The sequence below is a fragment of the Perissodus microlepis genome, chromosome 18 (assembly GCF_051167445.1).
Source record: "Perissodus microlepis isolate ML-2025 ecotype Zambia chromosome 18, ASM5116744v1, whole genome shotgun sequence".
Classification (NCBI taxonomy): Eukaryota; Metazoa; Chordata; class Actinopteri; order Cichliformes; family Cichlidae; genus Perissodus; species Perissodus microlepis.
Window position 1 is genome coordinate 1,855,728 of NC_140478.1, and position 13,484 is coordinate 1,869,211.

At 53.9% G+C, this 13,484-nt stretch overlaps 11 non-coding genes and 2 pseudogenes across 11 annotated transcripts; all 13 read right to left on the minus strand.

The window, feature by feature from the left end:
• Positions 1–584: 584 nt before the first annotated feature.
• On the minus strand, positions 585–703 carry LOC146366512 (5S ribosomal RNA; annotated as a pseudogene).
• Positions 704–1,593: 890 nt separating this feature from the next.
• Positions 1,594–1,712, minus strand: LOC146366513 (5S ribosomal RNA). Its single transcript, XR_014797966.1, has one exon. It is a non-coding gene; the product is annotated as a 5S ribosomal RNA (ribosomal RNA).
• Positions 1,713–2,641: 929 nt separating this feature from the next.
• Positions 2,642–2,760, minus strand: LOC146366514 (5S ribosomal RNA). The gene has a single exon (XR_014798363.1). It is a non-coding gene; the product is annotated as a 5S ribosomal RNA (ribosomal RNA).
• Positions 2,761–3,688: 928 nt separating this feature from the next.
• Positions 3,689–3,807, minus strand: LOC146366515 (5S ribosomal RNA). The gene has a single exon (XR_014797878.1). It is a non-coding gene; the product is annotated as a 5S ribosomal RNA (ribosomal RNA).
• A 929-nt stretch (positions 3,808–4,736) lies between these two features.
• On the minus strand, positions 4,737–4,855 carry LOC146366516 (5S ribosomal RNA). Its single transcript, XR_014798364.1, has one exon. It is a non-coding gene; the product is annotated as a 5S ribosomal RNA (ribosomal RNA).
• An 889-nt stretch (positions 4,856–5,744) lies between these two features.
• LOC146366517 (5S ribosomal RNA) lies at positions 5,745–5,863 on the minus strand. The gene has a single exon (XR_014798481.1). It is a non-coding gene; the product is annotated as a 5S ribosomal RNA (ribosomal RNA).
• Positions 5,864–6,792: 929 nt separating this feature from the next.
• LOC146366518 (5S ribosomal RNA) lies at positions 6,793–6,911 on the minus strand. The gene has a single exon (XR_014798482.1). It is a non-coding gene; the product is annotated as a 5S ribosomal RNA (ribosomal RNA).
• Positions 6,912–7,762: 851 nt separating this feature from the next.
• Positions 7,763–7,881, minus strand: LOC146366519 (5S ribosomal RNA). Its single transcript, XR_014798483.1, has one exon. It is a non-coding gene; the product is annotated as a 5S ribosomal RNA (ribosomal RNA).
• A 929-nt stretch (positions 7,882–8,810) lies between these two features.
• LOC146366520 (5S ribosomal RNA) lies at positions 8,811–8,929 on the minus strand. Its single transcript, XR_014797995.1, has one exon. It is a non-coding gene; the product is annotated as a 5S ribosomal RNA (ribosomal RNA).
• A 1,085-nt stretch (positions 8,930–10,014) lies between these two features.
• LOC146366521 (5S ribosomal RNA) lies at positions 10,015–10,133 on the minus strand. The gene has a single exon (XR_014798365.1). It is a non-coding gene; the product is annotated as a 5S ribosomal RNA (ribosomal RNA).
• A 929-nt stretch (positions 10,134–11,062) lies between these two features.
• On the minus strand, positions 11,063–11,181 carry LOC146366522 (5S ribosomal RNA). The gene has a single exon (XR_014798484.1). It is a non-coding gene; the product is annotated as a 5S ribosomal RNA (ribosomal RNA).
• A 929-nt stretch (positions 11,182–12,110) lies between these two features.
• LOC146366523 (5S ribosomal RNA) lies at positions 12,111–12,229 on the minus strand. Its single transcript, XR_014798485.1, has one exon. It is a non-coding gene; the product is annotated as a 5S ribosomal RNA (ribosomal RNA).
• Positions 12,230–13,158: 929 nt separating this feature from the next.
• Positions 13,159–13,277, minus strand: LOC146366524 (5S ribosomal RNA; annotated as a pseudogene).
• Positions 13,278–13,484: the final 207 nt, after the last annotated feature.

Genomic DNA, 13,484 nt, shown 5'->3' on the forward strand with positions numbered 1-13,484 from the left:
CCTCAGCCAGAAGCACAGGCCCTGGTGTGGTGTAGTTGGCCTCATCCAGTAGAGCAAGCCCTCGTGTGATGTATATGGCCTCTTCCAGCAGCACAGGCCCTGGTGTGATTAAAATGGCCTCATCCAGCAACACAGGCCCTGGTGTGGGGTAGATGGCTTCAGCCAGAGCCACAGGCCCTGGTGTGGTGTAGTTGGCCTCAGCCAGAGCCACAGAACCTGGTGTGGTGTAGGTGGCCAAAGCCAGGAGCACAGGCCGTGGTGTGTTGTAGATGGCCTCAGCTAGCTGCACAGGACCTGGTGAGGTGGAGGTGGCTTCTTCCTGCAACTCAGGCCCTGGTGTGTTGTAGAAGGCCTCAGCCGGAAGCACCGGTCCTCAGCCAGATGCAGACGCCCTGGTGTAATTTAGATCACCTATCTTAGCAGCACAGGCCCCGGTGTGGTGCGGATGGCCTCACCTGGCAGCACAAGACATTGCTGAAAACAGCCAAAAGGAATGTCGTTTATGTGCCCTCATTAATGGGCAGCTGCTTTGGGTCTTTCAACACCCTCCTTCTCTTGATCAAAAGATGTTCAATGACATGAAAAGCTTACAGCACCTGGTATTCCCAGGCAGTCTCCCATCCAAGTACTAACCAAGCCCAACCCTGCTTAGCTTCCGAGAACAGACGAGAGCGGGCGTGCTCAGGGTGGTATGGCCGTAAGCTGCAGACCTCAGCACAAAGTGTCAATTTATGGAATCAAGTGGTGAGTTGGGCAGTACTTGAAGTTACGAAACACAACCCTCTAATTTAACTACATTGTTAATGGTAACTGCATGGTTGCCTAATACTCTAACCCAAGGACTCAATTTATCTTTTAACCAGCAGTACAGGCCCTGGTTTGGTGTAGATGGCCTCCACCAGCAGCACAGGACCTGGTGTGGTGTAGGTGGCCTCAGCCAGAAGCAAAGGCCCTGGTGGGGTGTATATGGCCTAAGCCAGAGCCACAGGCCCTGGTGTGGTGTAGATGGACTAAGCCAGAAGCACAGGCCCTGGTGTGGTGTAGTTGGCCTCATCCAGTAGAGCAAGCCCTCGTGTGATGTATATGGCCTCATCCAGCAGCACAGGCCCTGGTGTGATTAAAATGGCCTCAACCAGCAACACAGGCCCTGGTGTGGGGTAGATGGCTTCAGCCAGAGCCACAGGCCCTGGTGTGGTGTAGTTGGCCTCAGCCAGAGCCACAGAACCTGGTGTGGTGTAGGTGGCCAAAGCCAGGAGCACAGGCCGTGGTGTGTTGTAGATGGCCTCAGCTAGCTGCACAGGACCTGGTGAGGTGGAGGTGGCTTCTTCCTGCAACTCAGGCCCTGGTGTGTTGTAGATGTTCTCAGCCGGAAGCAACGGTCCTCAGCCAGATGCAGACGCCCTGGTGTAATTTAGATGACCTTTCTTAGCAGCACAGGCCCCGGTGTGGTGCGGATGGCCTCACCTGGCAGCACAAGACATTGCTGAAAACAGCCAAAAGGAATGTCGTTTATGTGCCCTCATTAATGGGCAGCTGCTTTGGGTCTTTCAACACCCTCCTTCTCTGGATCAAAAGCAGTTCAATGACATGAAAAGCTTACAGCACCTGGTATTCCCAGGCGGTCTCCCATCCAAGTACTAACCAAGTCCAACCCTGCTTAGCTTCCGAGATCAGACGAGAGCGGGGGTGCTCAGGGTGGTATGGCCGTAAGCTGCAGACCTCAGCACAAAGTGTCAATTTATGGAATCAAGTGGTGAGTTGGGCAGTACTTGAAGTTACGAAACACAACCCTCCAATTTAACTACATTGTTAATGGTAACTGCATGGTTGCCTAATACCCTAACCCAAGGACTCAATTTAGCTTTTAACCAGCAGTACAGGCCCTGGTTTGGTGTAGATGGCCTCCACCAGCAGCACAGGACCTGGTGTGGTGTAGGTGGCCTCAGCCAGAAGCAAAGGCCCTGGTGGGGTGTATATGGCCTAAGCCACAGCCACAGGCCCTGGTGTGGTGTAGATGGACTAAGCCAGCAGCACAAGCCCTCGTGTAATGTAGATGGCCTCAGCCAGAAGCACAGGCCCTGGTGTGGTGTAGTTGGCCTCATCCAGTAGAGCAAGCCCTCGTGTGATGTATATGGCCTCATCCAGCAGCACAGGCCCTGGTGTGATTAAAATGGCCTCAACCAGCAACACAGGCCCTGGTGTGGGGTAGATGGCTTCAGCCAGAGCCACAGGCCCTGGTGTGGTGTAGTTGGCCTCAGCCAGAGCCACAGAACCTGGTGTGGTGTAGGTGGCCAAAGCCAGGAGCACAGGCCGTGGTGTGTTGTAGATGGCCTCAGCTAGCTGCACAGGACCTGGTGAGGTGGAGGTGGCTTCTTCCTGCAACTCAGGCCCTGGTGTGTTGTAGATGTTCTCAGCCGGAAGCAACGGTCCTCAGCCAGATGCAGACGCCCTGGTGTAATTTAGATGACCTTTCTTAGCAGCACAGGCCCCGGTGTGGTGCGGATGGCCTCACCTGGCAGCACAAGACATTGCTGAAAACAGCCAAAAGGAATGTCGTTTATGTGCCCTCATTAATGGGCAGCTGCTTTGGGTCTTTCAACACCCTCCTTCTCTGGATCAAAAGCAGTTCAATGACATGAAAAGCTTACGGCACCTGGTATTCCCAGGCGGTCTCCCATCCAAGTACTAACCAAGCCCAACCCTGCTTAGCTTCCGAGATCAGACGAGAGCGGGCGTGCTCAGGGTGGTATGGCCGTAAGCTGCAGACCTCAGCACAAAGTGTCAATTTATGGAATCAAGTGGTGAGTTGGGCAGTACTTGAAGTTACGAAACACAACCCTCAATTTAACTACATTGTTAATGGTAACTGCATGGTTGCCTAATACTCTAACCCAAGGACTCAATTTAGCTTTTAACCAGCAGTACAGGCCCTGGTTTGGTGTAGATGGCCTCCACCAGCAGCACAGGACCTGGTGTGGTGTACGTGGCCTCAGCCAGAAGCAAAGGCCCTGGTGGGGTGTATATGGCCTTAGCCAGAAGCAAAGGCCCTGTTGTGGTGTAGATGGACTAAGCCAGCAGCGCAAGCCCTCGTGTAATGTAGATGGCCTCAGCCAGAAGCACAGGCCCTGGTTTGGTGTAGTTGTTTTCATCCAGTAGAGCAAACCCTCGTGTGATGTATATGGCCTCATCCAGCAGCACAGGAACTGGTGTGATTAAAATGGCCTCAACCAGCAACACAGGCCCTGGTGTGGGGTAGATGGCGTCAGCCAGAGCCACAGGCCCTGGTGTGGTGTAGTTGGCCTCAGCCAGAGCCACAGAACCTGGTGTGGTGTAGGTGGCCAAAGCCAGGAGCACAGGCCGTGGTGTGTTGTAGATGGCCTCAGCTAGCTGCACAGGACCTGGTGAGGTGGAGGTGGCTTCTTCCTGCAACTCAGGCCCTGGTGTGTTGTAGATGTTCTCAGCCGGAAGCAACGGTCCTCAGCCAGATGCAGACGCCCTGATGTAATTTAGATGACCGTTCTTAGCAGCACAGGCCCCGGTGTGGTGCGGATGGCCTCACCTGGCAGCACAAGACATTGCTGAAAACAGCCAAAAGGAATGTCGTTTATGTGCCCTCATTAATGGGCAGCTGCTTTGGGTCTTTCAACACCCTCCTTCTCTGGATCAAAAGCAGTTCAATGACATGAAAAGCTTACGGCACCTGGTATTCCCAGGCGGTCTCCCATCCAAGTACTAACCAAGCCCAACCCTGCTTAGCTTCCGAGATCAGACGAGAGCGGGGGTGCTCAGGGTGGTATGGCCGTAAGCTGCAGACCTCAGCACAAAGTGTCAATTTATGGAATCAAGTGGTGAGTTGGGCAGTACTTGAAGTTACGAAACACAACCCTCCAATTTAACTACATTGTTAATGGTAACTGCATGGTTGCCTAATACTCTAACCCAAGGACTCAATTTAGCTTTTAACCAGCAGTACAGGCCCTGGTTTGGTGTAGATGGCCTCCACCAGCAGCACAGGACCTGGTGTGGTGTAGGTGGCCTCAGCCAGAAGCAAAGGCCCTGGTGGGGTGTATATGGCCTAAGCCAGAGCCACAGGCCCTGGTGTGGTGTAGATGGACTAAGCCAGCAGCACAAGCCCTCGTGTAATGTAGATGGCCTCAGCCAGAAGCACAGGCCCTGGTGTGGTGTAGTTGGCCTCATCCAGTAGAGCAAGCCCTCGTGTGATGTATATGGCCTCATCCAGCAGCACAGGCCCTGGTGTGATTAAAATGGCCTCAACCAGCAACACAGGCCCTGGTGTGGGGTAGATGGCTTCAGCCAGAGCCACAGGCCCTGGTGTGGTGTAGTTGGCCTCAGCCAGAGCCACAGAACCTGGTGTGGTGTAGGTGGCCAAAGCCAGGAGCACAGGCCGTGGTGTGTTGTAGATGGCCTCAGCTAGCTGCACAGGACCTGGTGAGGTGGAGGTGGCTTCTTCCTGCAACTCAGGCCCTGGTGTGTTGTAGATGGCCTCAGCCGGAAGCAACGGTCCTCAGCCAGATGCAGACGCCCTGGTGTAATTTAGATGACCTTTCTTAGCAGCACAGGCCCCGGTGTGGTGCGGATGGCCTCACCTGGCAGCACAAGACATTGCTGAAAACAGCCAAAAGGAATGTCGTTTATGTGCCCTCATTAATGGGCAGCTGCTTTGGGTCTTTCAACACCCTCCTTCTCTGGATCAAAAGCAGTTCAATGACATGAAAAGCTTACGGCACCTGGTATTCCCAGGCGGTCTCCCATCCAAGTACTAACCAAGCCCAACCCTGCTTAGCTTCCGAGATCAGACGAGAGCGGGCGTGCTCAGGGTGGTATGGCCGTAAGCTGCAGACCTCAGCACAAAGTGTCAATTTATGGAATCAAGTGGTGAGTTGGGCAGTACTTGAAGTTACGAAACACAACCCTCCAATTTAACTACATTGTTAATGGTAACTGCATGGTTGCCTAATACCCTAACCCAAGGACTCAATTTAGCTTTTAACCAGCAGTACAGGCCCTGGTTTGGTGTAGATGGCCTCCACCAGCAGCACAGGACCTGGTGTGGTGTAGGTGGCCTCAGCCAGAAGCAAAGGCCCTGGTGGGGTGTATATGGCCTAAGCCAGAGCCAGAGGCCCTGTTGTGGTGTAGATGGACTAAGCCAGCAGCGCAAGCCCTCGTGTAATGTAGATGGCCTCAGCCAGAAGCAAAGTTTCCTGGTGTGGTGTAGTTGGCCTCTTCCAGTAGATCAAGCCCTCGTGTGATGTATATGGCCTCATCCAGCAGAACAGGCCCTGGTGTGATTAAAATGGCCTCAACCAGCAACACAGGCCCTGGTGTGGTGTAGTTGGCCTCAGCCAGAGCCACAGAACCTGGTGTGGTGTAGGTGGCCAAAGCCAGGAGCACAGGCCGTGGTGTGTTGTAGATGGCCTCAGCTAGCTGCACAGGACCTGGTGAGGTGGAGGTGGCGTCTTCCTGCAACTCACGCCCGTGTGTGTTAGATGTTCTTAGCCGGAAGCACCGGTCCTCAGCCAGATGCAGACGCCCTGGTGTAATTTAGATCACCTATCTTAGCAGCACAGGCCCCGGTGTGGTGCGGATGGCCTCACCTGGCATCACAAGACATTGCTGAAAACAGCCAAAAGGAATGTCGTTTATGTGCCCTCATTAATGGGCAGCTGCTTTGGGTCTTTCAACACCCTCCTTCTCTGGATCAAAAGCAGTTCAATGACATGAAAAGCTTACAGCACCTGGTATTCCCAGGCGGTCTCCCATCCAAGTACTAACCAAGCCCAACCCTGCTTAGCTTCCGAGATCAGACGAGAGCGGGCGTGCTCAGGGTGGTATGGCCGTAAGCTGCAGACCTCAGCACAAAGTGTCAATTTATGGAATCAAGTGGTGAGTTGGGCAGTACTTGAAGTTACGAAACACAACCCTCCAATTTAACTACATTGTTAATGGTAACTGCATGGTTGCCTAATACCCTAACCCAAGGACTCAATTTATCTTTTAACCAGCAGTACAGGCCCTGGTTTGGTGTAGATGGCCTCCACCAGCAGCACAGGACCTGGTGTGGTGTAGGTGGCCTCAGCCAGAAGCAAAGGCCCTGGTGGGGTGTATATGGCCTAAGCCAGAGCCACAGGCCCTGATGTGGTGTAGATGGACTAAGCCAGCAGCGCAAGCCCTCGTGTAATGTAGATGGCCTCAGCCAGAAGCACAGGCCCTGGTGTGGTGTAGTTGGCCTCATCCAGTAGAGCAAGCCCTCGTGTGATTAAAATGGCCTCATCCAGCAGCACAGGCCCTGGTGTGATTAAAATGGCCTCAACCAGCAACACAGGCCCTGGTGTGGGGTAGATGGCTTCAGCCAGAGCCACAGGCCCTGGTGTGGTGTAGTTGGCCTCAGCCAGAGCCACAGAACCTGGTGTGGTGTTGGTGGCCAAAGCCAGGAGCACAGGCCGTGGTGTGTTGTAGATGGCCTCAGCTAGCAGCACAGGACCTGGTGAGGTGGAGGTGGCTTCTTCCTGCAACTCAGGCCCTGGTGTGTTGTAGAAGGCCTCAGCCGGAAGCACCGGTCCTCAGCCAGATGCACACGCCCTGGTGTAATTTAGATGACCTATCTTAGCAGCACAGGCCCCGGTGTGGTGCGGATGGCCTCACCTGGCAGCACAAGACATTGCTGAAAACAGCCAAAAGGAATGTCGTTTATGTGCCCTCATTAATGGGCAGCTGCTTTGGGTCTTTCAACACCCTCCTTCTCTGGATCAAAAGCAGTTCAATGACATGAAAAGCTTACAGCACCTGGTATTCCCAGGCGGTCTCCCATCCAAGTACTAACCAAGCCCAACCCTGCTTAGCTTCCGAGATCAGACGAGAGCGGGCGTGCTCAGGGTGGTATGGCCGTAAGCTGCAGACCTCAGCACAAAGTGTCAATTTATGGAATCAAGTGGTGAGTTGGGCAGTACTTGAAGTTACGAAACACAACCCTCCAATTTAACTACATTGTTAATGGTAACTGCATGGTTGCCTAATACCCTAACCCAAGGACTCAATTTAGCTTTTAACCAGCAGTACAGGCCCTGGTTTGGTGTAGATGGCCTCCACCAGCAGCACAGGACCTGGTGTGGTGTAGGTGGCCTCAGCCAGAAGCAAAGGCCCTGGTGGGGTGTATATGGCCTAAGCCAGAGCCACAGGCCCTGATGTGGTGTAGATGGACTAAGCCAGCAGCGCAAGCCCTCGTGTAATGTAGATGGCCTCAGCCAGAAGCACAGGCCCTGGTGTGATTAAAATGGCCTCAACCAGCAACACAGGCCCTGGCGTGGGGTAGATGGCTTCAGCCAGAGCCACAGGCCCTGGTGTGGTGTAGTTGGCCTCAGCCAGAGCCACAGAACCTGGTGTGGTGTAGGTGGCCAAAGCCAGGAGCACAGGCCGTGGTGTGTTGTAGATGGCCTCAGCTAGTAGCACAGGACCTGGTGAGGTGGAGGTGGCTTCTTCCTGCAACTCAGGCCCTGGTGTGTTGTAGATGTTCTCAGCCGGAAGCAACGGTCCTCAGCCAGATGCACACGCCCTGGTGTAATTTAGATGACCTATCTTAGCAGCACAGGCCCCGGTGTGGTGCGGATGGCCTCACCTGGCAGCACAAGACATTGCTGAAAACAGCCAAAAGGAATGTCGTTTATGTGCCCTCATTAATGGGCAGCTGCTTTGGGTCTTTCAACACCCTCCTTCTCTGGATCAAAAGCAGTTCAATGACATGAAAAGCTTACAGCACCTGGTATTCCCAGGCGGTCTCCCATCCAAGTACTAACCAAGCCCAACCCTGCTTAGCTTCCGAGATCAGACGAGAGCGGGCGTGCTCAGGGTGGTATGGCCGTAAGCTGCAGACCTCAGCACAAAGTGTCAATTTATGGAATCAAGTGGTGAGTTGGGCAGTACTTGAAGTTACGAAACACAACCCTCCAATTTAACTACATTGTTAATGGTAACTGCATGGTTGCCTAATACCCTAACCCAAGGACTCAATTTAGCTTTTAACCAGCAGTACAGGCCCTGGTTTGGTGTAGATGGCCTCCACCAGCAGCACAGGACCTGGTGTGGTGTAGGTGGCCTCAGCCAGAAGCAAAGGCCCTGGTGGGGTGTATATGGCCTAAGCCAGAGCCACAGGCCCTGTTGTGGTGTAGATGGACTAAGCCAGCAGCGCAAGCCCTCGTGTAATGTAGATGGCCTCAGCCAGAAGCACAGGCCCTGGTGTGGTGTAGTTGGCCTCATCCAGTAGAGCAAGCCCTCGTGTGATGTATATGGCCTCATCCAGCAGCACAGGCCCTGGTGTGATTAAAATGGCCTCAACCAGCAACACAGGCCCTGGTGTGGGGTAGATGGCTTCAGCCAGAGCCACAGGCCCTGGTGTGGTGTAGTTGGCCTCAGCCAGAGCCACAGAACCTGGTGTGGTGTTGGTGGCCAAAGCCAGGAGCACAGGCCGTGGTGTGTTGTAGATGGCCTCAGCTAGCAGCACAGGACCTGGTGAGGTGGAGGTGGCTTCTTCCTGCAACTCAGGCCCTGGTGTGTTGTAGAAGGCCTCAGCCGGAAGCACCGGTCCTCAGCCAGATGCACACGCCCTGGTGTAATTTAGATGACCTATCTTAGCAGCACAGGCCCCGGTGTGGTGCGGATGGCCTCACCTGGCAGCACAAGACATTGCTGAAAACAGCCAAAAGGAATGTCGTTTATGTGCCCTCATTAATGGGCAGCTGCTTTGGGTCTTTCAACACCCTCCTTCTCTGGATCAAAAGCAGTTCAATGACATGAAAAGCTTACAGCACCTGGTATTCCCAGGCGGTCTCCCATCCAAGTACTAACCAAGCCCAACCCTGCTTAGCTTCCGAGATCAGACGAGAGCTGGCGTGCTCAGGGTGGTATGGCCGTAAGCTGCAGACCTCAGCACAAAGTGTCAATTTATGGAATCAAGTGGTGAGTTGGGCAGTACTTGAAGTTACGAAACACAACCCTCCAATTTAACTACATTGTTAATGGTAACTGCATGGTTGCCTAATACTCTAACCCAAGGACTCAATTTAGCTTTTAACCAGCAGTACAGGCCCTGGTTTGGTGTAGATGGCCTCCACCAGCAGCACAGGACCTGGTGTGGTGTAGGTGGCCTCAGCCAGAAGCAAAGGCCCTGGTGGGGTGTATATGGCCTAAGCCAGAGCCACAGGCCCTGGTGTGGTGTAGATGGACTAAGCCAGCAGCGCAAGCCCTCGTGTAATGTAGATGGCCTCAGCCAGAAGCACAGGCCCTGGTGTGGTGTAGTTGGCCTCATCCAGTAGAGCAAGCCCTCGTGTGATGTATATGGCCTCATCCAGCAGCACAGGCCCTGGTGTGAATAAAATGGCCTCAACCAGCAACACAGGCCCTGGTGTGGGGTAGATGGCTTCAGCCAGAGCCACAGGCCCTGGTGTGGTGTAGTTGGCCTCATCCAGTAGAGCAAGCCCTCGTGTGATGTATATGGCCTCATCCAGCAGCACAGGCCCTGGTGTGAATAAAATGGCCTCAACCAGCAACACAGGCCCTGGTGTGGGGTAGATGGCTTCAGCCAGAGCCACAGGCCCTGGTGTGGTGTAGTTGGCCTCAGCCAGAGCCACAGAACCTGGTGTGGTGTTGGTGGCCAAAGCCAAGAGCACAGGCCGTGGTGTGTTGTAGATGGCCTCAGCTAGCAGCACAGGACCTGGTGAGGTGGAGGTGGCTTCTTCCTGAAACTCAGGCCCTGGTGTGTTGTAGATGGCCTCAGCCGGAAGCACCGGTCCTCAGCCAGATGCACACGCCCTGGTGTAATTTAGATGACCTATCTTAGCAGCACAGGCCCCGGTGTGGTGCGGATGGCCTCACCTGGCAGCACAAGACATTGCTGAAAACAGCCAAAAGGAATGTCGTTTATGTGCCCTCATTAATGGGCAGCTGCTTTGGGTCTTTCAACACCCTCCTTCTCTGGATCAAAAGCAGTTCAATGACATGAAAAGCTTACGGCACCTGGTATTCCCAGGCGGTCTCCCATCCAAGTACTAACCAAGCCCAACCCTGCTTAGCTTCCGAGATCAGACGAGAGCGGGCGTGCTCAGGGTGGTATGGCCGTAAGCTGCAGACCTCAGCACAAAGTGTCAATTTATGGAATCAAGTGGTGAGTTGGGCAGTACTTGAAGTTACGAAACACAACCCTCCAATTTAACTACATTGTTAATGGTAACTGCATGGTTGCCTAATACTCTAACCCAAGGACTCAATTTAGCTTTTAACCAGCAGTACAGGCCCTGGTTTGGTGTAGATGGCCTCCACCAGCAGCACAGGACCTGGTGTGGTGTAGGTGGCCTCAGCCAGAAGCAAAGGCCCTGGTGGGGTGTATATGGCCTAAGCCAGAGCCACAGGCCCTGGTGTGGTGTAGATGGACTAAGCCAGCAGCGCAAGCCCTCGTGTAATGTAGATGGCCTCAGCCAGAAGCACAGGCCCTGGTGTGGTGTAGTTGGCCTCATCCAGTAGAGCAAGCCCTCGTGTGATGTATATGGCCTCATCCAGCAGCACAGGCCCTGGTGTGATTAAAATGGCCTCAACCAGCAACACAGGCCCTGGTGTGGGGTAGATGGCTTCAGCCAGAGCCACAGGCCCTGGTGTGGTGTAGTTGGCCTCAGCCAGAGCCACAGAACCTGGTGTGGTGTAGGTGGCCAAAGCCAGGAGCACAGGCCGTGGTGTGTTGTAGATGGCCTCAGCTAGCTGCACAGGACCTGGTGAGGTGGAGGTGGCTTCTTCCTGCAACTCAGGCCCTGGTGTGTTGTAGATGTTCTCAGCCGGAAGCAACGGTCCTCAGCCAGATGCAGACGCCCTGGTGTAATTTAGATGACCTATCTTAGCAGCACAGGCCCCGGTGTGGTGCGGATGGCCTCACCTGGCAGCACAAGACATTGCTGAAAACAGCCAAAAGGAATGTCGTTTATGTGCCCTCATTAATGGGCAGCTGCTTTGGGTCTTTCAACACCCTCCTTCTCTGGATCAAAAGCAGTTCAATGACATGAAAAGCTTACAGCACCTGGTATTCCCAGGCGGTCTCCCATCCAAGTACTAACCAAGCCCAACCCTGCTTAGCTTCCGAGATCAGACGAGAGCGGGCGTGCTCAGGGTGGTATGGCCGTAAGCTGCAGACCTCAGCACAAAGTGTCAATTTATGGAATCAAGTGGTGAGTTGGGCAGTACTTGAAGTTACGAAACACAACCCTCCAATTTAACTACATTGTTAATGGTAACTGCATGGTTGCCTAATACCCTAACCCAAGGACTCAATTTAGCTTTTAACCAGCAGTACAGGCCCTGGTTTGGTGTAGATGGCCTCCACCAGCAGCACAGGACCTGGTGTGGTGTAGGTGGCCTCAGCCAGAAGCAAAGGCCCTGGTGGGGTGTATATGGCCTAAGCCAGAGCCACAGGCCCTGTTGTGGTGTAGATGGACTAAGCCAGCAGCGCAAGCCCTCGTGTAATGTAGATGGCCTCAGCCAGAAGCACAGGCCCTGGTGTGGTGTAGTTGGCCTCATCCAGTAGAGCAAGCCCTCGTGTGATGTATATGGCCTCATCCAGCAGCACAGGCCCTGGTGTGATTAAAATGGCCTCAACCAGCAACACAGGCCCTGGTGTGGGGTAGATGGCTTCAGCCAGAGCCACAGGCCCTGGTGTGGTGTAGTTGGCCTCAGCCAGAGCCACAGAACCTGGTGTGGTGTAGGTGGCCAAAGCCAGGAGCACAGGCCGTGGTGTGTTGTAGATGGCCTCAGCTAGCTGCACAGGACCTGGTGAGGTGGAGGTGGCTTCTTCCTGCAACTCAGGCCCTGGTGTGTTGTAGATGTTCTCAGCCGGAAGCAACGGTCCTCAGCCAGATGCAGACGCCCTGGTGTAATTTAGATGACCTATCTTAGCAGCACAGGCCCCGGTGTGGTGCGGATGGCCTCACCTGGCAGCACAAGACATTGCTGAAAACAGCCAAAAGGAATGTCGTTTATGTGCCCTCATTAATGGGCAGCTGCTTTGGGTCTTTCAACACCCTCCTTCTCTGGATCAAAAGCAGTTCAATGACATGAAAAGCTTACAGCACCTGGTATTCCCAGGCGGTCTCCCATCCAAGTACTAACCAAGCCCAACCCTGCTTAGCTTCCGAGATCAGACGAGAGCGGGCGTGCTCAGGGTGGTATGGCCGTAAGCTGCAGACCTCAGCACAAAGTGTCAATTTATGGAATCAAGTGGTGAGTTGGGCAGTACTTGAAGTTACGAAACACAACCCTCCAATTTAACTACATTGTTAATGGTAACTGCATGGTTGCCTAATACCCTAACCCAAGGACTCAATTTAGCTTTTAACCAGCAGTACAGGCCCTGGTTTGGTGTAGATGGCCTCCACCAGCAGCACAGGACCTGGTGTGGTGTAGGTGGCCTCAGCCAGAAGCAAAGGCCCTGGTGGGGTGTATATGGCCTAAGCCAGAGCCACAGGCCCTGTTGTGGTGTAGATGGACTAAGCCAGCAGCGCAAGCCCTCGTGTAATGTAGATGGCCTCAGCCAGAAGCACAGGCCCTGGTGTGGTGTAGTTGGCCTCATCCAGTAGAGCAAGCCCTCGTGTGATGTATATGGCCTCATCCAGCAGCACAGGCCCTGGTGTGATTAAAATGGCCTCAACCAGCAACACAGGCCCTGGTGTGGGGTAGATGGCTTCAGCCAGAGCCACAGGCCCTGGTGTGGTGTAGTTGGCCTCAGCCAGAGCCACAGAACCTGGTGTGGTGTTGGTGGCCAAAGCCAGGAGCACAGGCCGTGGTGTGTTGTAGATGGCCTCAGCTAGCAGCACAGGACCTGGTGAGGTGGAGGTGGCTTCTTCCTGCAACTCAGGCCCTGGTGTGTTGTAGAAGGCCTCAGCCGGAAGCACCGGTCCTCAGCCAGATGCACACGCCCTGGTGTAATTTAGATGACCTATCTTAGCAGCACAGGCCCCGGTGTTGTGCGGATGGCCTCACCTGGCAGCACAAGACATTGCTGAAAACAGCCAAAAGGAATGTCGTTTATGTGCCCTCATTAATGGGCAGCTGCTTTGGGTCTTTCAACACCCTCCTTCTCTGGATCAAAAGCAGTTCAATGACATGAAAAGCTTACAGCACCTGGTATTCCCAGGCGGTCTCCCATCCAAGTTCTAACCAAGCCCAACCCTGCTTAGCTTCCGAGATCAGACGAGAGCGGGCGTGCTCAGGGTGGTATGGCCGTAAGCTGCAGACCTCAGCACAAAGTGTCAATTTATGGAATCAAGTGGTGAGTTGGGCAGTACTTGAAGTTACGAAACACAACCCTCCAATTTAACTACATTGTTAATGGTAACTGCATGGTTGCCTAATACTCTAACCCAAGGACTCAATTTATCTTTTAACCAGCAGTACAGGCCCTGGTTTGGTGTAGATGGCCTCCACCAGCAGCACAG